Raw genomic sequence first — 26,953 nt, forward strand, 5'->3', positions numbered from 1 at the left:
AAGTGGCCTCTCTTTGGGGACCAAAGCCCCAAGTGAGATCACAGGATAAAGGCCACTTCCTGTCTCCAGTTGCTTTGATTTCTTCTTTAGAGAATCTCCAGCGGGAAGTAGATAGAAATGGAAAACACCCTTGTTGTTTCTTCTGAAGGAATTCTCAGGGAAGTCTCAACACTTCTCAAGGTTTGACTTAGTCACTTTCCCAAATACCATCTACCCCTCCCCCTATTTCCCCCCCTTTTTTGGTGCTAGTACTAGGGCTTGAATTCAGGACTTGGGCATTATCCCTTAGCTTTTCTGCTCAAATCTGGCACTCTACCTCTTGAACCATAGCTCTACTTGTGGCTTTTTGTCGTTGATGTTATTGTTAATTGGAGCTAAGAGTCTCATGGATTTTCCTACCTAGGCTGGCTTCAAACCAAGATCCTCAGATCTCAGGCTCCTGAGTAGCTAGAATTACAGGTGCCCACCCCCATTTCTTCTTTGAGGAGGGTTTTGATCCTCTTAGTTACGTGGGTCTTCTTAGCAATGGAACACACTTATTCTACAGTCACCTTCTGAATTAAATCAAGTTGAGGGACTTGGGTCTAAGTCCATGTTGTCCACAGGCAAAGCATCGCCATTGTGTCCTTGCATTCCTGACTGGTGAGGCATGCCTTTTGAAGCCTATCTTGATCCCTTAGGTGGGTGCTGCTGGCCTCCCTGTGACCCCAAACTCCTGCCAGTGCTTGTCCCAGTGGGAGCACCAAGTATTTGGTCTCATCTACATTTTAGAGAAATAGAGCATGATAGGGTTTTTCCAGAAGTGTGTTGCCATTTTCCATGAAAAGTTCTGGGTGTTCCCTTGTTGGGCACAACTGCCCTTTGTCACTAGCTTTCCTCCTACAGAGGTACTTTCCTGTCAGTATGAAAGCCTCACAAGTTAGGTTTTGTTTATGTAGACTTGTTTATGTAGACATGGGGTAGTTGCTGTTATTTGTTTTGAAAAATACACTGAATTGGGATCAACACAAGTCTGCTGTCTAATTTCTGTGCCGTGATTTACCTGATTTCCTATACCCCAATAACATCCTGCTGCCATGAGACAAGATGGGGAGAAAACAGTAAAAGAGTCAGGTTAAAACCAGATTAAGAATATAGGAGAATTAGCTATCCCTGATGGCTTATACCTGTAATCGTACCTACTCAGGAGGTTGAAATCTGAGGGTCACCACTCAAAGCCAGTCCAGGCAGGACAATTTGGGAGATTCTTATCTCCAATTAAACCACCAAGAAGCTGGAAGTGGATCTGTGGCTCAAGTGGTACAGCATCAGACCTGAGGGAAAAAGCCAAGGAACCTACGTCCTGAGTTCAAACCCCAGTACTGGCACAACACAGACAAACACAAGAGTAGGAAGATTCAGAATCAGCTACTTCGGCACATTTCTTGTCTCTGCAATTGTGCAATCTTGGAGAAGCTCACCTCTCCAGATGTCTGGCTGGCTTGTTCAGCTGTGAAATAGATATACCAATCTCTTAATCTCCATAACAATCATGCAGCTGGGCATCGTAGCTCAAGTCTGCCTACTTGGGAAAGGCAGAGATATGGATATCACAATTCCAGGCCAGCCCAGGAGTAAGTTTGTGAGACTCCATCTCAACCAATGTCTGGGTACAGTGGCACATACCTGTCATCTTCGGTAACCTGGGGAGGCAGAAGTAGAAGGATCACCTCCCAGGCCTTCCCAGGCATAAAGAGAAACCTTACCTTGAAAATAATGCAAAAAGTGACTGGAGTGGTAACTCAAGTAGTAGAATGCCAGCCTACCAAGCTCGAGGATTCAATCTCCTGTATGTCTAAAGGGGAAAATCATGCACATCATGGAAATCTGACCCACATAAAACATTTAGTGAAGTATCACACACAGCCTCTGATGTCATGGAATTTACAAGTTCAATTCCAGAGTATATGGTTTCTCTGCTCTAGTCACATGAGATTCTTCAGTGTCTCCTGAACAAATCAAGCACAGTTCTGCCCCAGAGCCTTTGCACTGGTTGTTTTCATCACTTGAAACTTGAACTCTCAGATGGCTTGTGCATAGCTAACTGTCTTGATTTCTTCATCTTTTACTAGGGTGCCTTTCCAGGCCACTTTAATCTAAAAGCTTTCCCACTTCTATTCCTCTTTATATGTCCTTCCCATTTCATTTTCTTTATAGCTCTATATGTGCCTGTGTGTATGTGTGTACCTCTGTGTGTGTGTGTGTGTGTGTGTGTGTGTGCCTGTTACCGAGGCTTGAACTCAGGGCTTGCACACTGTTCCTGAGCTTTTTTTTATCCAAGGCTAGTACTCTACCACTTAAGCCACAGCTCCACTTCTAACATTTTGGTGGCTAACTGGAGATAAGAGTCTCACAAATGTTCCTGACTAGGCTGACTTCAAACTGTGATTTTCAGATCTCAGCTTCCCAAGGAGCTAGGATGATAGATGTGAGCCTCCAAGTCCCAGCGATAGCTCTTCTCAGTGCTGAACGCTGTAGAGAGCTGAGTCTGTTAATTGCTTGTGTCTATTCACTAAAGTGCAGGCCCCACAGGCAAAGCTTGCCTTTATTTTTTTCCCAGCTGTATCTTTAGCACCTAGAACTGAGTTAAGACATTATGGTTGCTTAATAAATATTTTGTTGGATGAATGAATAATAAAAAAAATGCTGTGAAAATCCAATGAGCTAACTCTGGAAATTAGAGATACAAGATGTTCTGGGGCATGTGAAGGTCCTCCATGCAGACCAAGGCACATTCACAGATGTGGGAAGCCTGGCGCACTTGGATCTGAAAGGCTTCTGCTCAGTTGGAAGCTGTCACAGGGGATGGAGAGGAGGTTGGAGGGCTAGAGAGGTTGACTTTCTCCTCCTAGTGTCCTCTCTGCTGGCTCACACTGTCTTGGTCACTAATTGACAATCAGGTAGTAAGCTTAGGTGCTAGAGTGAAGGAGGAGTCACAGAGAAAGCCTAGGAATAGAGTAGTACAGGAGACCGGCTCGTGCAGGCTTGGTAGTCCTAGTCTGAAAATCCAGAATCCAGAATGCTGCAACATAATGCCAAAAGTCATATAGTTCAAGGTACACACACTTTCATGCATAAAATTAACAAAATAACCCAATACACACACACATATATATGTGTATGTATGTGTGTATATAGACAGGTACAGAGACAGAGAGATAGAGAGAGATGACATCTAGGCTCAGAATCTCAAGGACTTTTCTGCCTGGACTGGCTTCAAACCTTGATCTTCTGGGTATAAGCCTCCTGAGTAGCTATGATTACAAATGTGAGGCGCTGGTATGGTTTCATTTACTTTTTCCTTTAACAAACAGGCTAAAGTGGATTCACAGGGGTGATTAGCCAATGTGGATGATATTCCACAGAGATCACCGTCCAATGGGGCAGAGAAAAACAAGAAACATAAACAAAAATGTAACACATCTGTAAGTTGTAATAGGTGTGAAGGAATGACACAAGAGGGAGGAGGGAAGGGACCTAGCTGTAGCAAGTCAGACTGAATCCTAGGAAAAGCAGATTTCAGTAAGATAATGAGCTGGGTATGGGTGAATCATACCTGTAATCCTAGCTACTCAGGAGGCTGAGATCTGAGGATCATGGGTCAAAGCGAGCCAAGGCAAAAAAAGCTGGAAGTGGAGCTGTGGCTCAAATGGTAGAGCACTAGCTTTGAGCAAAAAACCTCAGGGACAGTACCCAGATGTTGAGTTTAAGCCCCAGACCTGCACCAAAAAAAAACACCCCAAAACAAAAAACAAAACAACAACATAATGAGGTGTGTCATGGGAGATGCTCTATGTACCAGGAAAATGGCTAAGGACAGGCTGCCTGCCTCATTCTCTGAGCTCATATGAACTGCTTCAGTGATGGCCCAACCAGAGCATTAATTATTCTTTGCAGGTTATTTGGGAGACTTTCATTTTATTATAAAACTCCCTTCCATCTAACAACTAACCATTTCTCCCTGTGTATCATGCCCTTCAAATTATCTCTGGACTGCTGAAAGGCCCCAACCTATTTTTCAAGTAGGTATCTTTTTTTTTACTTTTTACTCACTACGTGTGTGTGTGTCTGTGTGTGTGTGTGTGTACTAAGGCTTGAACTCAGGGCCTCGCTTGGCTTCCCCCTGCCACTCCCTCTCCCCACAAGGCTGGTACTCTACCACTAAAGCCACAGTTCAACTTCCAGCTTTTTGCTAGTTAATTAGAGACAAGAGTCTCATGGACTTTCCTGATCTGGCTTTGAACCATGATCCTCAGATTTCAGCCTCTTGAGTAGCTAAGATTATGGGTGTGAGCCATCAGTGCCTTCCACTGCCCTTTAAACTCAGGACCATATGCCTAAATGGACCACCTTCTCAGGGTGTGCAGTATAGGTAAGGGTCTGCCTTGAGGTAATAGCTGGAGGCAGTTAGCTAGCACCTGGTAGAGGCCCTATCAGCATGATGCTCTGCATCTTCCTATTCCCACAGGCCTTATTCTTCCATGAAGGCAGGCCCTGGGGATCCTGTCTGAGGCTGTCAGTTGTGAGACCCATATGTACATGCTCTAGTCGTTGGTGGCATTGCTCTTGCTGCCTGGCTCTTGGGATTTAGGTGGACTGCCCCACCTCGCCCACACGGATGCACCAATAACACATGCTTCCTTTCTTCCTGCAGCCCCCAGGAAAGAAGGCTGATCTCACTTTTCACAACACACCCCCTCAAATACACCTGCTTGTGGCTGGCTTCAAGTATAACATCTGTGGTTTGTCCTTGATGCCCTGCATACCTGTAGAATGATTCAGTCAGCATCCAGAGGCCAAGAATCAGCTATATATTTGCACAATTATTATAAGCTATATGTGTAAGGCAAATAAGAAAACTTGAACAAACACGGTGCCTATTCTAGAAATGTATCAATGTGGGATTTTGATGGTGCTAAAGAATAGATTATTTTATTTGTTTGTTTATTTATTTATTTTTGTCAGTCGCTGGGCCTGGGCACTGTCCCTTAGTTCTTCAGCTCAAGGCTAGTGCACTACCACTTGAGCCATAGCACCACTTCCAGCTTTTCCTGCTTATGTTGTGCTGAGGAATTGAACCCAGGGCCTCATGCTTACAAGGCAAGCACTCTACCACTGAGTCACCTGCCCAGCCCTGAACAGATTATTTTAAACTATGATTGTGTGTGTGTGTGTGTGTGTGTGTGTGTGTGTGTGTGTGTGTACTGGGGCTTGATATCAGAGCCTCATGCTCATTTGCTTGACACTCTTTTGCTGGCACTCTAATACTAGAACCATAGCTCTACTTCTGGTTTTGGGTAGTAAATTGGAGATAAGATGATTTATAGACTTTCCTGATATGGGCTGGCTTCAAATCAGGATCCTCAGGTTTCAGCCTCCTGAGTATCTAGGATTACAGGTGTGAGCTAGAAGTGTCTGTTTTTGAGAAGTAGCGTATGCTCATAAGATAGAAGGGAATGGGAGAATCATCAATTGTCTTCCTCACCTCTCATATCTGCTCTGGAAGTCACCATTGTGGGTTGGTGCATAAACATTTCCTCAGAGGTTTGGTAAAGAGGATCTTGAAAGGTGTGGTTTTAACTATGGAGGACAAATCACTATCACCAGCTTTACAAGTACATATGGTTCTCTTCCCATCCCAGCCAATCCTTACTCAAGGAGTTATAAAATCTGAATGACAGAGCAAATCAAAGTAAGAGGAATGGTGTAAAGGAATGCAGATTGTCGTTGTTGGATGCCTTAGAAGGAATTAAACTGTGTTTGCCCAAGAAGCAATGGGGGCTTATGGCTGCTGAGATATGAGCCTGAAGTCCATTTTTCTGCAATGCAATTTAGTCACTAAGAAGAAAGGGAACAGAATACTTACAGAATAAAAGAAGCTCACCAATGCTAGGAAATCAGCAAATGTTCACATATAAAAACATAACTATGTTTGTAATGAAATACACTTGTGTAATGAAAAGTATAGAATTTATATATACTGTTTATAAAAATATAGAATGAAACTACTTATATAGCATATAATGGAAAATATAAAATTTTAACACTATATTTTTATATCTTTGGCTTGCATTCTGACTATGCATTTAAATATTAATTATACTACACTGTAAAGAAGCAGATAATGAACTTTTTGGTTGATTCAAATGTATCCAGCAAGTGAAAGCTATTGAATTTTTTTTCAGTCTAGAGATTGAACTCAAGGCTTAAATCAAGTGCTCAATAACTTGGGCCACACCATTCCTCATTGAATTCTGGTTTACAAGTTCATTTCCTGAAGCATAGAGAGTGTCATATACAGAGGTGATTCTCTAACTTGAATATTGGGATCAATCACTTGGGGAGTTTAATTAAGAACCGGTATTCTTTTAAAGCTGGGTGCTAGTGGCTCATGCTTGTAATCTTAGCTACTTAGGAGGCTGAGATCTGAGGATCTTTGTTAGAAACCAGGTAGGAGAGTCTGTGAAATGTGTCCAATTAATCAGCAAAAAGCCAGAAGTGGAGGTGTGGCTCAAGTAGTAGAGTGCTAACCTTGAGCAAAAGAGCTAAAAGACAGCACCTGAGCCCAGAGTACTAACACACACATACACACACACACTCACACACACAAAATTAATGCATAAGGACTGATCAAAAATATAAAAATAATAAAAATCAAAACAAAATGTATAGCTGTAACCAATAAACTGTACCCAATAAACATACACCCAATAAATTATACCCAATAAATATGTATAATTGTTATGTATCAATTAAAAAATAGAACAGAAATTTCAATGTGGTTTGGTTTTTATAAGATTGCCAAGTAATTCTAATGTAAGTACAAGGTTTAAAGCTTCTTATTTAATCATGAAAATAGAAATGAAGTCTATTGAGAATTCATCAGAATAAAGCATCTGAATAACATTATCAACTACAATCTGTCCTGCTCAGGTGAAAAAGGGAAATTTCATAGTTCTGTAGTTCAAGATTGAAAATTAGACTAGAATTTAAATCTTTTATTAGAAATTAATAATGAAATCTACTACTTGGCATATGGGTGGCATGTTACATGTATCACTTCTAATCTTTGATTACAAGGTAAGAAAAATAGCACAAAATCCACTTTAAAGATTAGGCTAAAACAAGTTCTATAATTTGCCTAGAGATACATAGACAGCCATAGGAGGGACTGGGGCTCCAACACAGCTCTGATATTTGGTGAAGCTGCACATAGACCCACCATCCCTTCCCGCTAAAGATGTAACTGTCATAAATAACATGGCACAAAGCACCATTTAACTTTTGTTTAATTAAACAGTCCTAGTGTGCATGCAAGGTTTTAAAAAAGCCTAAATAGATGCCCACCAACCACCAGGGTCTTTCGGAGGGGGTGAACTTTTTAAAAATTATGATTAATTAATTGGTTTGTTTTTGTGCTGTTCCTAAGACTTGAACTCAGGGCCTTGAGCTCTCATGTGGCTTTTTTTTTTGTCAGTCATGGGGCTTGAACTCTGGGCTTGGACGTAGTCCCTCAGCTCTTCAGCTCAAGGCAAGCACTCTACTACTTGAGCTACAGCAGTTTTCTGGTGGTTTATTGGAGATAAGAGTTTCACAGACTTTTCTGCCAGGGCTGGCTTTGTACCATGATCCTCAGATCTCAGCCTCCTGAGTAGCTAGGGTTACAGGCATGAGCCACCGGCGCCCGCCTTCACTTGGCTTTTTTGGTCAAGACTGGCACTTCATCACTTGTGCCTCAACTCTACTTCTGGGTTTTTACTGGTTAATTTATGATAGGAATGTCATGAACTTTCCTGCCCTGGCTGGCTTTGAACTGCAGTTCTCAGATCTCAGCCTCCTGAGTAGCTACAATTACAGGTATGAACCTCCAGCACCCAACTTGTCTTTTTACTTTAAATACTTTGAATATTTCTGTTGTGTGGATTTATTTTACACCAAACAATCACGAATTACATTTGTAATTTATAATGTCTCAAAGCCAATATAGGGTCTGCTTAAGAAGCAGCACTTTCCCATTTTCCCTGGACTTCAATTTTCTAACCCCTCCTCTAGCAACAAGAGATAATAATAACACCTGCTGGAGGAGGTTGTGAGGATTAGATTTCTCCATAAGAAGAATATTACCTCTAGTGATCACAGACCATCAGTATAAGAAATAATCTACATATTTCTTTGCCCTGAATTATCTTTAAATTTCTTCCCTATTTAAACTTGGCATCCAGCCAGACCATGGTAATTCCAGTTGTTGTGGATGGAGAACCAAAGAGAAACTCCCACAATCCTCCAGTGGCTACTAAACGTGGGGGTGGGGAGGTTCTAATCCCAAGCCCCCTTTTTATCAGAGCAGCTCCAATCCAGCTCACAGGAGGTTCATAATTTCCCATGAAGTAACATTAGAAAACATGAGATCATTTTAGAGCTGTTTTTCCTTCCCACCATGAGGGCATTAAAAAAAAATTAAAATGTGTCAAAACAAGAACAGCAGTCAACACATGTGCTGAGCTTATCTTGTGGAGAAGGTGGAGCTCCCATAGGTGTCCTGCAGTCTCTCCCAGCTGGTGCAGACAAGGCCACCAGCTCCCTCCTTCCCTCCCTCCCTCCCTCCCTCCTTCTGTCCCTCTGTCCCTCCCTTCTTCCCTTCCTTCCCTTCTTTTTCTTCCTTCCCTTCCTCCTTTCTTTCTGTACTGGGACTTGAACTCAGAGCCACTGAAGGCTGGGGTGCTACCATTTGAACCACAGCTTCACTTTGGGCTTTTTGATGGTTAATTGGAGATAAGAATCTCACAAGCTGACTTTGAACTTCAAATCTCAGTCTCCTGAGTAGTGAGGATTACAGGCAAGAGCCACCAATGCCTGGCTTAATTTGTTTTTGCAGTACAAAGGATAATCCCTAGTACCTTGTGCATGCTAGGCAAGTGCCCTGCCACTTGAGCCATTCCCTAAACTGCCATTCCCCTCTTTTCTCCAGAATTGGCAACAGGGAACCAATAATCACACTTGTGATTTGAAGTGCTCATAAGAGAAACATGCTTTGGCTATTTGCCAGCGAAAGAGCACAGGAGCTATGCAGCCTGCCTTGGCCTCAGCACAGTGATGAAGGCCAGCCTCCCTGCAAACCACAGCAACACTTTTTTTTTTTTTTTTTTTTTTTGAGATATCAAGAGCCTACGTGAGTCAGGCATAATTACCTGGGCAAGACCCAAGGAAAAGGGCCTACTTGTCAACACTTCTTAAAACCCTCCAACTTAAAAAAAAAAATCATCCAGTATTAACTGAACTGTGACTTCTGATATGTTCTAAGAAGGAACGCCCGCGCTTCCGGGGGAAGCAGATTGCAAGTTAAGGTGGGGAAAAGAGAGATTGATCTTCCCTCTGCAGGAAGCCCGGAGACCCTTGCTGTCCCTTCGCTTGGACACGTAGCTGTGGAAACCAGGGTTCAGGTCGAGTTAATTAGCAGTGGCTACGAGGGAGAAAGTTCCCGAGCAGGATGAGCAGGATGCCGGGGTGGAAAGGGCAGCTGGCCAGAGCGCACGTAGGGGCTGGACACTCCTGCTGGGCCGGCGACGACAAATGGCACTCTGGCTCTGAATTAAAAAGGGGTACTGGCGCTAAAGAGAGCAAAGCAGACACGTTCCAGAAAACACACGTGCCTTTCCCCTCACACACAGGGGGTGGGAACACAACGCAAATGATCTAGTGGCTCCTATCCACCAGGTAGGTCAGCCAAGTGATGCAGGGGAGATCCACACCGTGAGAAGAGCTAGGTTAGAAAAGACTAGTTTTCGTAATTGATCCCTTCCCTTCCCTTCCCTTCTTCCCTTCTTCCCTTTTCCCCTTCTTCCCTTTTCCCCTTTCCTTCCCTCCTCTCCCATCCCCAACCCTCCCTTCCCCAGCCTTCCCTTCCCCTCCCCTCCTTTTCCTTCTTATTTCCTTTCTTTCTCCTTCCTTCCTTCCTTCCTTCCTTCCCACACTCCCTCATTCCCTCCCTCCCTCCCTTCCTCCTTTCTTTCTTCTGTCTTTCTTTCTGAGATATGGTCTTACTGTATCACTAAGTAGCCCAGGGTAGCTTCAAACTTTCAATTCTCTGTCCTCAGTCTCCCCAGCGCTATCATTATAGACATGTACCACTGTGCCTGTATCATTTGCCCACTCTAGAGCCAGTTGGGGACAAGCATGAAATGAAGGGAACTGGTATTTCCTTTTAACAGGGAGAGGGGAACAGTCAAAGAGAGGAGATGGAGCTTTGGGGGAGCAGGCAGGGTGCTTATCAGAGAATCTGTGAACCTGTGTGAGAGAATGGGAGTGCCGGTGAAGGAGAGTGTTCATCAGTAAAGAGATCAAGGCCTAAGAGCCGGTTCTGGGGATTAGAAAGAATGAAGCAAGAATTTGAATTAGGGGAAATGAGGGGGTGCCACCTGGAATGGGTTAGAAGGAGCAGCCTGCATTTAGGGATCAGTCATGTGGACCAGCAGCCTGGTTCCTACAACTACATTGTCTCTTCTCGCCTCTAACTGGAGGTGGCTTCTTGGATCTTCTCTCTAGATGCAGAGTTTGGAGTTTCAGAAAGACTGAGTAATATGATCAGCTTGAACAGCCAAAGCTCCTCACTCTATCCCCATTGCCACGTGGCTACCAAGACCAGGAAGGACCACAGGGTACAATAAGAAAACAGCTCAACAGCTAGGCACTGGTGGCTCATGCCTGTAATCTTAGCTACTCAGGAGACTGAGAACTGGAGATCATGGTTCAAAGCCAGCCTGAGCAGGAAAGCCCTAGACTCTTATCTCTAATGAACCACCAGAAAAGAAAAACCAGAAGTGAAGCTGTGGCTCAAGTGGTAGAGTGCCAGCCTTACCTGAAAAAGCTAAGAGATAGTGCCAAAGCCTGAGCTCAAGCCCTACTACTACTACTACACAACCACCACCACAACAAAACAACCCAAGAAAGTTGCAAGCAGCATGTAAGTATCAAGTCAGACTGTGGCTGACCCTGCAAAGGTCCTGCTGGCATCTGAAGAGGGACTGGCTTCTGCTGGGCTACGTGTGCTGTACGTGACACCATGTGTGAGTAGGATATTTTCGTATTTTGGCATATTGTTTTTCTGGGTGTGGTACACTATTGTTACCCATGCTGCACACCCAAACAACATTGTATGAGGGTTGCTGCTTACCTGGAAACGCTGGGCACCCAGATTTGAACTGCACTCGTCACAGCGGTCCACCCTGTGCAGGTATCTGTCTATAATAACTGGAGGCTGTTCTTCACCCAAGATTTTCTGAAGATAACAAAAGGAAGAATGATGAGTGTTTGAATACTCACAACGAAATAAAACCAATCCAGTTACCTCTAGTTAACTGTGGCTTTATGCAATAAGTCGAACATGATATAGAAAGGCATTTTGGCATAAACCCCCAAATTCTTCTCATGAAAGAGTAAGGGAGGGCTGGGAAGGTGGCTCAGTGGTAGAGTGCTTGCCTTGCATGCATAAGGCACTGGGTTCGATTCCTCAGAACCACATAAACAGAAAAAGCCAGAAGTGGCGCTGTGGCTCAAGTGGTAGAGTGCTAGCCTTGAGCTAAAGAGCTGAGAGACAGCGACTAGGCCCAGAGTTCAGGTCCACGACTGGCAAAAAAAAAAAAAGAGTAAGGGAAACTCTTATCCAAGGAGGTGGTTGAGAATATGTTCTTGGTTCAGTCTGGTCTGAATTTCTTTATGTCTTAAGTCTCCAAGTTCTGATGCTTCACTAAGCACATTCCATGTTGATTTCATCATATATTTATAGTTAAGTCCTCTATTTCTACAGCAGGAACTATTACCACTTGTGTGTGTGTGTGTGTGTGTGTGTGTGTGTGTGTGTGTGTATACTAGCACTTAAACTCAGGACCTAGGTACCATCCCTTAGCTTTTCTGCTCAAGGCTGGTTTTCTACCAATTGAGCCACTCTTCCACTCCTGGCTTTTGCTGGATAATTGGAGGTAAGCATCTCTCAGATTTGTCTGCTGGGGGCTGGCTTCATACCACAATCCTCATCTTAGCCTCCTGAGTAGTTAGGATTACAGGTGTGACGCACCCAACACCTGGCCAAGCTTTTTTTCACAAGAAGAGTGAACTTTGTATTTGAGACTTTCCTCAAATCAAAAGCAGGAATTCTAAGCCGGGAGCCAGTGGCTCATACCTGTGAACCCAGCTAAGATCTGAGAATCATGGTTCAAAGCAAATCTGGGCAGAAATGTTTGTGAGACTCTTATCTCCAGTTAATCACCAGAAAAGCTGGAAGTGGAACTCAAGTGGTAGAGTGCTAGCCTCGAGCAAAAAACTCAGTGACAGCACCTAGGCCCTAAATTCAAGCCCGAGGCCCACTTACTCTCCTCTCCCACAAAAAAAGCAGGAATCCTGAGGGACAATACTTTATTTATTGATTGGTTGAGACAGGGTTTCCCTGTGTTAGCCAGGCTGGACTTGAAGTCATGATAAAATCCAGACTGTTCTAGAAATATCTGTCCTCCTCAGCCTCCAGGATTATAAGTGTATACTATCACACTCAGCTTGGAGGTATTTCCTGTGTAGATCTATTACAAACCCTTTAGGTTTAGCAGCTTGGAGGAGTTAGTGAGCTACCCCATCCTCAGTATTGTGTGAGTTACACTGAGCTCCACTTCAAAAGGTCCAGATCTAGGCCCTTAAGAGAAAAATCACTGAAGTTTTGATATAGGTAGTATATTTAGTGCATTTGATTTAACTAAAATGGGAAAACTTAACTGAATGTGTTAGACAGGATATTAAATGTATTCGCATATATTTAATCGTCAGAATATCTCTATGAGCAAGATGTTATGGGCTTAGTTGACAGATGGAGAAACTAAGACTCTAAAAAAGTGTTGAAATGAGGGGGAGGGGTGCTGTCCATCATCCTAACTACTCAGAAAGCTAAGCTCTGAACACCCTGGTTCAAAGCAAGCCTAAGTACATAAATCTGAGAGAGTCCTATCTTCAGTTAACCAGCAAAAAGCTGAAAGCAGAAATATAGCCCAAGTGGGTAGAACACTAAGCAAGAGCGCAAGGCCCTGAGTTCAAGTCCTAGTATTGGCACATACAAATACACGTGCCACACACACAGAGGTTGACTTGTACAAAGTCTTTACCATACAGTCACTAAGAACAAACCTGGGTACTTTCTTAATATCCAGAAGATAACATAAATTTACTATCCTAAGCATTTTAAGTGTATAATACAGTAGTGTTAACTAGGTGCTCATTTTGTGTAATAATCCTTAGAATTTTTTAGTCCTTCCAAATTGAAACCTGTCTCCATTACACCGTAACTATTCATTTCCCCTCTCCTATCTCCTGCAAACATCATTTTATTCTCCCTTCAATAAAGGGAGAATCACACAGTATTTGTCCTTCTGTGGTGATTTTTATCATCTGCATAATGTCTTCAAGTTTCCTCCTTATAGTATCATTTATCTAACTTTCCTTCCTTTTCATGGCTGAATAACATTCCCATTGTATGAACAAGCCACATTTTCTTTAGTAATCTAGGATCTGAATCTAAGTTTGTGAGTCTCCAAATTGCAAGCTCTTTCATGTGAGTAAACAATACTATTTAAATATAAGATACACATAAGATTCAGATTATAGGAAGTGAAATGAGTTAGTGAGGTTGCACTCAAGCTCAGATTTGGAGGGTCAATAGCTTGACAAGGTCCTGTACTGACTTACACATTTCTACATGGAGTACTATTTTGTGTGTGTGCCATTCCTAGGCCTTGAACTTAGGACCTGAATGCTGTCCCTGTGCTTTTTTGCTCAAGTGCTCAACCACTTGAGCCACAATTTTACTTCTGGCTTTTTGGTGGTTAATTGGAGGTACTCAGGAGGCTAAGATCTGAGAATCATGGTTCAAAGCAAATCTGGGCAGAAATGTTTGTGAGACTCTTATCTCCAGTTAATCACCAGAAAAGCTGGAAGTGGAACTCAAGTGGTAGAGTGCTTTTCCTTCCCTGGGCTGGCTTTGAACCATGATCCTCAGATCTCAGCCTCCTGAGTAGTTAGGATTAAAGTTGTGAGCCACCGATGCTTGGTTTCTGTTGTTTTTTAAATGGATGGAGAACTGTTCTTCATTGCTCCAGAAGCAGCAGCCCATGACGGCCTCCCACCATCCACCTTCTCCAAGGACACCCTGGCCTTTCCTCTTCCATAAATTATGTCTGAGTGGACATTACCCACTGAGTTCGAGTAGCCTTGAGACCTCACACTCTCTGCCCTTCTTCCCTTGTCTGCCTTCTCTGTGGCACAACTTCCTCATTCTTCTGCGCTGAGCTTACCAGGGTCCTGTCTGAGGCCTCTCTAGTTTTCATCATTCCCTCTGGCTGCCAAGGACAGCAGCTGCCTTCTCCATGGTCCTCACCTTTGTCCAGGCTATCCCTTTCCTCAGATTCCCTCGAAGATCTTGTAACCAGGCCCTGGCAGCTTTCCAATAGCAATATCTAGCCCCTTCCAGCTCCTCTTAAGGAATGAATAGTCTTGAGCTTTCTGTAGCCATTTCTCCTGTATGGCTATGTTGTTCTACTACAGTGGGTAACTCCCTAATCGAAATCAACACTGAGCAGCTCTGGGGTTTTATTTATTTATTTATTGCAGCTGATTATCCACAGCCTCCATCTTCGCCTACACCCTCCTTGGAGAGCTTAGTTCTAAGCAACAGTATTTTCTGTCCCCCACCCACCCACCCTGAAACCCTCAGCATACTGCTCTTCATTTTTACCTTTCAACAACAACCTTTGGACATTCATCAGAGCCACCTGCCTCCTCCACTATCTCAGTGAATCTGTACTCTTGTCTCCCTCTCGGCTGCCTTCAGGATCACAACCAAGATTCATTCCTTGTTTTCCTGTTATCTTCAGGCTTGCAGATTTCAATATAATTATCCCATTTCTTTATATTATTATATACAACCTATTAAGATTAACTTTCCTTTCAGAGATAATGATATGCTAATTGTCCTGACTTGACCACTGTCACTTGTATATATGTGTCAAAACAATCACATCATGAGTCATGAATAATTGTATGAATCATGTGTCAACTTTGTAAGTCCCTTTGAGGATGATCTAAACCTGTTCTTCATAGTCCCCAGCAGCTCCTTTGCCCACTTGGCTAACATTAGCTGATAAATAAACTGTACTATGAAAAAAGGAAGGGGGATCATGCTAACATAAGAGATGTTTTCTGAGGATGGGGCCAGGGCTAGGGAGGAGGAGGAGGACTGCAGGGAGTGGGGCTGAGCTCCAGACACTGAGGATAAAGGATGAGATTCTGGACTCCAGCAGCATGTCCCAGTTCATTGGAGAACAATGACAACCATGGAACAGACCCACCTCTTCTTGTCCCCAAAACCTGCCACAGAAACAGCAAAACAATAAACAGGTCTCCCTCCACCCAGGAAAATGGGAGAAGGGAAAATGCTGAGGGATTTCCCTAAAGTAAAAATCAAAGCTGCAGGGTACTAGTGCCTCATGCCCATAATCGTACTACGCAGGAGGCTGAGACCTGAGTATTATGCTTTGAAGCCAGTCTGGGAAGGACTGTCCATGAGATTCTTATCTTCAATTAACTGAGAAAAAACTGAAGTGGAGGTGTGGCTCAAGAGGTAGAGCACCAGCCTTGATTGAAAAAGCTGAAAGACAACAGTGCTCAGGCCATGGATTTGAGCCTCAGAATGGCCACACACACACACACACACACACACACACACACACACACACAGTCACATCTAGGAGTGTCACATCTGAATTGTATTGATAGGACTCCCATTGCCATTCCAGAGAGGAAGCTCTGAGTAGAGTGGTCTCAGTACTATGTCATGAAATCTCTCCCGTGTATAAGTTATGCACCCGGCCCACAGCCTACATGGATGAGCTGGACTCTGGGCTCTTTGCAGGGGCTGGGAGGTGACCTAGACAGAGCCAGGCTCATCTGCTGTGAGAGCGAAGCACAGCACCAAAACCCTCTCCTTGTTTCCCCATCAATGTCCAGCATACTACACCACCTGCTCAGCTTCATGCTCTTCCAGAAACAGACATGACACTGAGAGCAATGAAAGAACACTGGAACACACATGACTGCACAGCACAGGTTTCTAATACTGGGCTCAGTACATCCAGACAGCATAATGCTAGTGTGTTTGGAGTAGGAGAGTGATCGTGAGAATGTGGAAAGCAGAACAAATAAAATATCCCCTGGTCCTCTCTTTCTGCCCTCACCCCCAGCATCAAAACCAAGCTGAGAGCGTGGCAGGTGGTTCACACCTATAATCCTTGCTACTCAGCAGGCTGAGATCTGAGGATCACAATTTGAACTCAGCCTTGGCAAGAAAGTCTGTGAGACGCTTATCTCTGATAAACTACTCAGAAAAGGCTGGAAGTGGTGGTAGAGCTCTAGCCTTCAGCAAAAGCAGCTCAGGGACAGAGCCCAGACCCAGAGTTCAAGCCCCAGGACTGGAAAAAAAAACCAAGCTGGGGCAGAGTAGGACTGGTGGCAAAGGCAGCTCCCTGGCCTCTGGGGCCTGGGTGACCTGGAGGTGGATACCTGGGTCTGCTACCATGACAGTCATGAAGTTTCAAGGTACTTGCTGATGACTTATGAAGCTAGAGAATGAAACTTCAATCATTCCTCACTCACAAGAAACATGTGTGTGTGTGTGTGTGTGTGTGTGTGAGAGAGAGAGAGAGAGAGAGAGAGTGAGTGAGAGTGAGTACTGGCAGCTGCACCTCTACTTCTGCTATTTGCTAGTCAATTGTAGATAAGAGTCTTTCAGATTTATCTACCCAGGCTGGCTTTAAACTGTGATCCTCAGATCTCAGCCTTTGGAGTAGCAAGAACACCTGGGAGAGAGACATTGACACCTAGGTTTGCTTGATTTTTTTTATACAAGGGGAGGGGGTTGCAAGAAAAGATCTGATGCTTTGTTATTTAACACTTTTACAACAATAAAGGAGATGCAAACCTAAATGTTCTGCACTTATTTCAGGTTCAGTTCCAGGCAAACTGCATCTCAGTTTCTGAGCCAAGAAAATATGCTTTCTTCTCCCCTCCCTCCTCTCCCTCCCTCCTTCTTTCTCCTTTCTTTCTTTGTCAATCATGGGGCTTGAACTCTGGGCTGGGCGCTATCCTTGCGCCCTTCAGTTCAAGGCGAACGCTCTACTGCTTGAGCCACAGCACCACTTCCAGTTTTCTAGTGGTTTACTGGAGATAAGAGTCTCACGGACTTTTCTGTCTGGGCTGGCTTTGAACCGTGATGCTCAGATCTCAGCCTTCTGAGTAGCTAGGATTACAGGCGTGAGCCACTGGTGCCTGGCTTTTTCTTTCTTTTCTTTCTATGGCATTCTTTCTATCTTCTTTCCCTCCTTCTTTCATTGTTTGCCAGTACTGGGGCTTGAGCTAAGGTCCTGAACATTGTCCCTTAGTTTTAATTTTCTTACTGAAGGCTTGAGTGAAAAACAAAACTTCCACTTGAGCCACATCTCCACTTCAGTTTTGCTCTCAGTTAATTGGAGATGAAAGTCTCATGAACTTTCCTGTCCAGGCTGTCTTCAAACCACCATCCTCAGATCTCAGCCTCCTAAGTAGCTATTATTACAGGCCTGGACCACTGGCACCCGGGTAGATGCCATTCTTCCATTGAATCAAGAAATCTCAGATCATCACCTTCCATACGCTAATCTTCATTCCCCATAGAACCTACCTCTCACAACTACATGTGGGAATATATTTTAAAGCTTTTTATGATACTCTAGTCATCTTAGTATGAGACAATTATTCCACGTCATAAGTGAAAGCAAGCACTTCTTTATATGAGGTCCAGGTAAGCACTCATGATATTTAAGGAGCATTTCTTGAATAACTCATTAATTATAGCCAAACACCTCTAACAATTTCATTGGATGGAATAATTGGCTGTTATATACTAATCATATTTGTCATTTGTATCTAACATTTTGCTGTTCTTATATCATGAGACAATCCTGATCCACATGATTATACACCTAGTGACATTGTAGCCAGCTTAGTTTGTTTAAGTGCATGTTTGCAAAGTGACAACATCTGCCTTCTAACACGTCTTTCATAATGCATCCTGATATTAAGCCATGTGAGTTGGTCCTCTTCCTTGCTATTTTGTGGACTCCACAATGGTGAAGACTAGATCTGCTACACTCAGCACTGTCTCAGGAACTCAACACAGCACCTGATACACCATTAGCTCTCAAAAAAAAGAAAAAAGAAAAAGATAAATTCAAAGATAAACTCAAAGATAAATTCTACTTATCAACTGAGCTGACCATACAAACTATCTTATAATCAATGTTATTTGTTGAGGCATATCAAAAGTTAGAACTGCTCAGAAAATAATAGTTTTTCAAAACAGCTGTGGAGGTTATTTCTATTACGTTCAGAGCAATTAAGATTACATGTATTGAACATTCACTATGTTGGCTAGGCATGGGTAGCTCACACCTGTAATCCTCACTATTCAGGAGGCTGAGATCTGATGATCAGCTAAAGGAGACAAATTGTGAGACTCTTATTTCCAATTAACCAGCAAAAAGCCAGAGTGGAAGTGTGGGGCAAGAGTTAAGAGTGCCAACCATGAGTAAAAAAGCCGTGAGGTCCTGAGTTCAAGCTCGCATACCAGCACTAAAATGTTTTTATTTAAACTATGTCATTTTAAAACACTTAACATGCATTTCTCATTTAATACTTGTATCAGCTCCATGTGGTGAGTCCTATATTGCTGACTTCATTTTTTTCCTTCCAACCTCAAATTCACCAGCAATGGGTTATTCAGGTCATTGTTAAATATGGTCCTCTTTTATTTATATATCCATATTTCTAATGCTAAAGTAGCCTGACCATCAAAAGGCCAAGAACTAAGCCAGGCACCAGTGGTTCACACCTGTAATCCTAGCTACTCAGAAGGCGAGATCAGAGGATTGCAGTTTAAACTAGATTAGGCAGGAAAGTTTGTAAGACTCATCTCCAAATAACCAGCAAAAAGGCAGAAATGGATATATGGCTCAAGTGGTAGAGAGCTAGCCTTGTGTGAAAAAGCTAAGGGACAGTACTCAGATCCTGTGCTCAAGCCTTAGTACCACCCCAAAATAAACAAATATGACAAAATAACATAAATGTCCAAGAACTAGAACATGAGAAGAGAGTTTGCACCCACATAACATCCCCTATCCTGTTTTCTTGCTCTACACACATGCAACCACTCTCAGAACTTTGTATTTCTGGGTTTCTATATTGATTTCTAAACTATTGTTTATTTTTCTCAGCTTGTAGTCTTTTTTTATAATTTTTATTGTGATTAAATGATTATACAAATTTCACAGTATTGTGAGATAGTGATATTTAGTTGAAGTCACAAACACATTCTAACCTTCATGAGGCAAATTGTCATTATTGTGGTCTATAAGGTTTGTGAATTCTATGAGCTTTGACAATACAGCTATTTCTTCCACATTGGGTGATATGTACATTTCTTTCCTTTTGTTTAGTGTCAGCTGTTCCCTCTATCCCTCTCATTCCCTCCCTCCCATCACTGCCCTTGAGTTGCTTAGTTTGTTTTCATCAATGTCCAGTGCAGTTGATGGGTCCTGCTGTTGTATGTTTTCCCATGTTTCCCTCTGATTCTGTGTGCTCCTCCTAGTTTCCTTCAGATGTATGCATATAAATACATATATATATATATATACACCATATATGCGCATACCTATTGTTTAGAACTTTATTTAATTACTCAGCATTATATTCCTTAGATTGATTCACTCTGATTCAGGCAGCCACAGTTCATTTACTTTCTCTGCTGCATCATTTTCCCACACAGTCTATTAATGGACAGTTTGGCTGCTCTTCATTTTTTTTGATATTAGGAAAGGCTGTTCTTCTTGGTCCATTTTACAGAGGAGAAAAGTGAGGCACTCATCCAAGATCTCCCAGCCTTGCAGTGGCTGCAACAGGATGTGAATTTATATCTCACCACTATATAACACAGCCTCTGCTAATTTTTCTTATGAGGAAAAGATGGTGGATGGCAAGGAATAATTCTGCCCCCCAGTTTTACTAGTAGAACAACCATCAATTCTTTTGTCTACTAGAGAGGAAAAACTTGTTGGCTGAGTTCATTAGCCACTGACATAAAATAATGTATCTTCTTGGATACAGTAACTATGTATTTGGATCTCAAAAGGTAACACAGTGTACAAAATACTTTATCTCAGTCTATATGTTCAAATAGTTTGGTTTTACACCTATAATACTTAGCTTGTTTAAAGTTGTTCACGCAATTGGATTAACTATGTGTTTATGTATTTTTTTTCTTTTTAGCCAAGAGTTGTAAGGAAAAACTCAAGGCAACAAAAAAGTGATAGTTTCCTTCTACCACCTGCTGTAATGTTCCTAGAAACAAGGTAACTAAATGTGCCTCTTCAGGTTAAAAATTGGTTTTATAATGACAATATATCAGCAAAACAAAAGACTCTGCTCATCTAAAGTATAATTCACAATTTTTAAACTGAAATTATTTTACCTAGGAATTTTCCAAAGAAAATGCTTATGTATTTGGAATTTTGAAAAACAAAATGGGAATGAAGGCACTGTAAGTTTGCATTTACCCACTTTGTGCTATTGAAGAATAGACATTTTCCCCATCTGTAATCCTAGCTACTCAAGAGGCTGAGATGTGAGAATTGAGGTTTGAAACCAGCCCAGGCAGACAAATTAACCAGCCAAAAGATGAAGCAGAGCTGTGGCTAAAGTGATAGAATGCTAGCTTGAACGAAAAGGCCAACTAAGAGCTTGAGCATCTCAGTTCAAGCCCCAATGCTAGCACAAAAAAGAAAAAGAAAATTGACATTCTGTACTTTAGGGTACTAAAGACAAAGTGAACTTTGAATATGTGTGGATTTTACATATGGACTAGATGTGGACTTTCTCTGTAAGGTTATATCTGCCATCCCTGCTGCCTGTCTAGGAATTCCCATCCCTGCTGCCTGTCTAGGAATTCACTGGTTTCTTGCTACTTATTCCTCTCTTCCTTGTCACATCCCATTATGGGGGCTTCTGTACATGTGGATTTGAGTACACAGAAACTTTTCTATTGTTTTAAAAAAACATGCAAATTCAAGTGAGGGTGTCAGGCCCTAAATTCAAGCCCCAGTATCAGCACAAAAAAAAATGCTGGGTGGTGAAGGCTCACATCTGTAATTCTAGCTACTCAAAAGGCTCAGATCTGAAGATCAATGTTTAAAGCCAGTCTAAGCAGAAAAGTCCATGAGACTCATTTCTCCAATTAACCAGCAAAAGTCAGAAGTGAAGAGATTGCTCAAGTGATAGAGTGCCAGCCTTAAAAGCAAAGACAAAAACAAAACAAGCAAGAGCGCAAGATCTAGAGTTCAAGCCCCAGTACCAGCACACACCCAAAAGAAAATTAAATCATATAAGGACTTCACAGAAAATTTTTAAGGAACAGAATGGAAAAATAATACACACTCTCAGGACCTCATTCAAACTCCACAAGTTGAATTACTTTTCATCTTAGCCTGTGTACACACAGCCTCTTGGTGGTGGCAAACTGACATGTATCTGCAGTCCCTGTTCAGCATGTCTTAGCTTGGACCCTAGAAAAAGATTCATGACAAAGTAGTTTATTAGAGAAGAACAAATAACACTATGAGAGTTCTGGGGAAAGCAATACAGGAAGGGAGGAATTTCCAGTTTCTCAAGGAAATTGGAGGAGATGGTGCAAAACGCATATCTTAAAGTCATCCTACTCTAGGGGTCATGACATTGAGATATTTACATATCAGCTCCTCACAATTGTTACTTGAGGGAAGCTGGGGGCATGGAAAGGGGGGAATTCCTCAGCTGTGTAGGTGTCCCACACCAGGGTGGTTAGTTAGAACTTGTCTGGAAAACAACAAGGGCCCTAAGTGACATGGGCGGGCCCAGAGTGTCTGCTACCCTGTTTTGTTCACTTAATTCTAATTACAACACAAATACTTCCTGGTTGCCACACAGTCTTTATACTTAGGAGATTAGTTTCTGCATAATATTTCACAATGGAATCATAATTTACCTAACCCTTTAATATTGGATGTTTGGGTTGCTTCAAGTGGAATGAATGCTTTGCCAACCAAGAGCTAACCTCTTTCCATTCAGATTCCAACAGCAGGAGCCGTATTCTAGGGAATGGGAATAGCACACATTGTTAAAGATTTTGGAAGTTCTGTTTTCAAATGAGCCAAGCAGAAACTGTAGGTGAGTGAGAATGATGAAGGCTGAGAATTATTGACGAGGAGCCTGTGCAACACTCAATTATTTAGGGCAACACTTTAATTACTAGTATGTGATCATGCAATAGTTGTAGTTCATTCTTCAGAATTGATAAGGTCTATAAATCTTGTATATCCATCAGAACCAAGATAGTTAAGAAGTATCTAGTCAGATGCATTAGCTTGAGCAGTCTCAACCCTCCATGATTCATGCTGAGATTTAATTTCCATAGCGGTAGTATGGGAGGTGGTTAGATCATGGGGGCAGAGCTTTAATAAATATGTTAATGCCTTTCTCATGGGAATGGGTTAACTATTATGCAGCCCCCTTCTCTCTCTTCTATAGGTAACAATCACCTTTCTACTTTCCACAAGGAAAGTCCAGAAAGTAGCACATGGCCTTTACCGGATGGGAATGCCCCATTTTTGGATTTCCTAACCTTTAAACTGTGAAGCAAATAACCTCTCCTTTATCAATTACCCAATCTCAGAGATACGGTTATAGAAACACAAAGCAGACTAAGAAAAGAATAACTATCAAATCATTTCATACAGAAAAGTAATACTGAAAAGAGAAGCCTAATTTAGCTATGGTTAGCCCATCAAGCATCTGTGTTTGCTTGGGGAAGTACCTGTATTTCTCTACTGCTCCTGTAAACCAAGGTGTATGACAGACAGGCTTCTCGTATATCCATGTTGTTAAAAAAAGTAAAAATCCTTATGTCCATGTGTTCCTTTAAACATAACTCATTTAATCCCCACAACTACTCGGTGAAGTAAGAGCACAATTTTGTTTTTGTTTTGTTTTGTTTTGCTTGAGACAGGTTTTTCTAGGAAGCCCAAGCTGGTATTAAACTTACAATCCTGCCTCAGCCTCATGAGGGTTGAGATTGCAGGTATCTGTCGACATGCTCAGCCTTAAGTGTACCATTAGCATCCTATTTTACCAAGGAAGAAACTGGAAAAGAGAAGGTGAACAACTTTTTAAAGGTCATATGGCTAATAAATATTGGAGAAAAAGACAAAAATTTTTTTTGTCATTATTGGAGTTTGAATTCAGGACATTGTGCTTGCTAGACAGGTACTCTACTACTTGAGTCATTCTTCCAGATTGCTTTGTTTTCATTTTTTTTCAAGTAGTCTTGTTTACTTCCCTAAGCCAACCTGGACGTCAATCCTTGTATTGATGCTTCCCGCACCACTGAGGTGACAAATGTGTACCACTTTGTCTAGCTTGTTTTTTATTGAGATAGGGTCTGCCAAAGTTTTTCTTTGGGATAACTTCCAACATTATCCTCCCAATTTCCACCTCCCAAGTAGGTAGACTAATAGGTTTAAGACACTGTGTCCAGTCTGGACCAAGGACTATCATCCAGGCTTACTGGCTCCAAAAATCCATGTTCTTTGTCATTTATGGAATATTCAGGCTGGTACTCATATGACCAGGAACACATCATATAATATCCCTGAATTAGCAGACTGCTTCGGAGACATAAGGTTTCCCACATAGCATACTCATCTCCAATGGCTGCATAGAAGTTACCCACTGGCTTTGAGTGAACGAATTATGTATTTTCCTTTTAGAGCCCCATCACTGATTATAAACAGTAGTCAAAGTCATGCTATTGAAAAAGTAGCAGTAAGAATGTTTTATTTCTTTTTTAAAAAACTCTTTTAAGGTTAGATTGGGTAACCAGCTTGTATTCAAAATGGTGTTGCATTCTGTCACACATGAGAATATGTACAAGCTCATGCCTATACCAGGAATTAAACCTAAATAGTGTCCTATGACACACTCATTCCTTAACTTATTTAAAGTAACTTTTCCTCGGACCTCATCCCAGCCCTGCTCTCCGTTCTTTAAGTCACTGACATATTTCTTCTTTCATCTTTGACTTTTACTTTTTTCCCTAAGACATGCTATCATCTTTCAAGTTAGAAATACCAGTTCTTTTGACATAGAGTCCTTATTATCTTAACAACCAGCTAACACCTCTCTGAATTCCATGGGGTCATTGGGTCCCTTCTACCTTGACCCTGACTTTCAGAGTTACACTCTTAACAGAAGCATCATTGGTCTAAGCAATAATTCTTTTTAAAAAAATTTTTCTCTTTGTTCTGGTCTATTTAAGTCTTGATTGATTCAGTGGATGGCTTTTTGTAATTACCATGGCCGCTATACACAGAGAGACAGAGAGGGAGCTTTTTCTTTTTTAATTTCCTGGCCTCTTCCTCCTGTTCAGACAGTCCTGATGACCTTTGCCTTCCTGGCCTGGAGACCACATTCTTCTTGAGTCTTACGCTTATGACCTCTGCCTGTTCAGAATACTTTCTGTGGGCCTCCTCTGCCTTTAGCTTGTGGATGTGTTCCATAAGAATCTACTTGCTTTCCCTTCAGGCTAAAATACACCAAGCAGCTGGTCTTCTTACGTTTGGAGTATCTACTACAGTCCTTGTGGTCTCTTTAGCCCACCTGTATCCTCCTCACCCAGCTTCCCTTCTCCAGCACTGAGATCTGGAGCCTTTTACTTACTTGTGTCCCTATGCCTGCCCTTGTGGCAGGCCCAGGTGTTTTCCTTCATGGAGCTAGGGATGGACAATGAGGGGCTTGGGAAAGACTAGCCTATCTTCAATCAGTTTCTGGAGTTCCTGAAGAAAGTTGGCACCAGCAACTACTCTGGTTTTGTTGGGATTCCACCAGATTTTCAGGCTATAGCAGAACACTGTGGTTCAATCTCTTCTGAAGCCCAAGGATGCCCATGGGTTTGGCCTGGTATCAGGGAAGTACAGCCTAAACGTCAGCTCTCTGAGTCACCTGCAGTCATTCTTCAGACACACTGCCCAGCTTTTGTTTGAGGTCTACGTGGCTAGTAGTAGTATTAGAACAAGTCATTTAAGGTCTTGCTAGAAGGATCACTATCAGTTTCCACAGAGAAATCATACAGTGTGTTCCCAGAATACTTCTTACAGGATATCAGTTTTCAGACAAAGAGATTCCATTCTAAACAAACGTAAGAGTTGCTGGGCATTCACTCGGGAAAAATCATGGCAGGAATAAGCAGTAAGAGAGCCCTGTTTGCCACATGGGAAGCAAGAGAGAAAGAAAGAGGGCTGGTTCTCAATATTCCCATCAAAGGTACCCCCCTCATAGCAATTGAACTTCCTCCCTGGAGGCCCTACTTCCCAACAGTATCCCAGACTGAAGACCAAGCCTTTAACCCATGTGACTTTGGAGGACATCTGAGATAAACCATATCAGCGGCTAAATCATAGAGGCAAATCTTAACCTCAGCCTTCAATACCCCATTGTGTGCTAATTAACAAAAAGAGACAGAGCTATAACTAACCCTCTTAGAATTATATATATATATATATATATAATTTATATAGACCATAAATATTAAATATACATAAAATATAGAATTAAATATAAATTTAATTCTGAGAGGCCCAATCTGTTAGGTGTGTGTGTATTCTAGTGTAACCTGTTATATATAAATATAAATTGTATAGAAGACAGATGAAATTTCAGAAGAAAGAGCCAGGATAAATAGGATACAGGTGGACCCATTGCAACAGTGAGATGTACAAGTCGTTATGTAGAAAACGAACTTTACAACTTTGGTGGGAGTCAGAGGGGGAGGGAGTATGGGGAGGAATGGGAAGGGGAAACAAAGAGGACACAACAATGCTTGATAAGAAATGTACTCATTATCTTGCCCATGTAATTGTAACCCCTCTGTATAGTATTTTCACAATTAAAAAAAAAAGAGCCAGGATAAGTATGTGCAATTTACAAAGAAGCAAGTTTATGCTTCAAATAGGGAAAGTCTACAAAACATAAGAGAGTTTCTTAAACCTGTCACATATAGATGCCCTGACAAAGGAAAATACTTCTTGCTGAGTGCAATGGGTCATGTCTATAATTCTAGCTACTTGGGATGCAGAGCTAGGACAACTGTGGTTGAAGGGCAGCCCAAGGGGGAAAAGTGTTTGGAAAATCCCATCTCAAAGAATAAACTAGAGCTGAGCATTGGTGGCTCACGTCTATAATTCTAACTACTCACGAGGCTGAGATCTGAGAAAATTTGAAGGATAGAAATGTCATGAGACTCTTATCTCCAAAGAATCATCAAAAAGCCAGAAATGGAAACATAGCTCAAGTGACAAAGTACATAGCCTCTAATTGAAAAAGCTCAGGGGCAGCACCTAGGCCTTGAGTTCAAGCCCCCAGTACCAGTACACACATGCACAAGCTGAATGTGGTGGTGCACACCTCTTGGTCCCAGTCATGTGGAGGCAGTAGGAAGATGGCCACCCAAGGCCAGTCTAGGCAAAAGCATGAGACCCTGTCTGAAAAACAAAGTAAAAGCAACAAGATTGGGATGTGGCTCAAGTGGTAGAGGACCTGCCTAGTAAGATTGGGGTTCTGAATTCAAATGGTAGTGGGGCTGGGAAGGTGGTTCAGCGGTAGAGTGCTTGCCTTGCATGCATGAGACCCTGGGTTCGATTCCTCAGCACCACATAAGCAAAAAGAAAAAAGCCGGAAGTGGCACTGTGGCTCAAGTGGTAGAGCGCTA

The sequence above is a fragment of the Dipodomys ordii genome, unplaced genomic scaffold, assembly GCF_000151885.1.
Source record: "Dipodomys ordii isolate 6190 unplaced genomic scaffold, Dord_2.0 Scaffold102, whole genome shotgun sequence".
NCBI lineage: Eukaryota > Metazoa > Chordata > Mammalia > Rodentia > Heteromyidae > Dipodomys > Dipodomys ordii.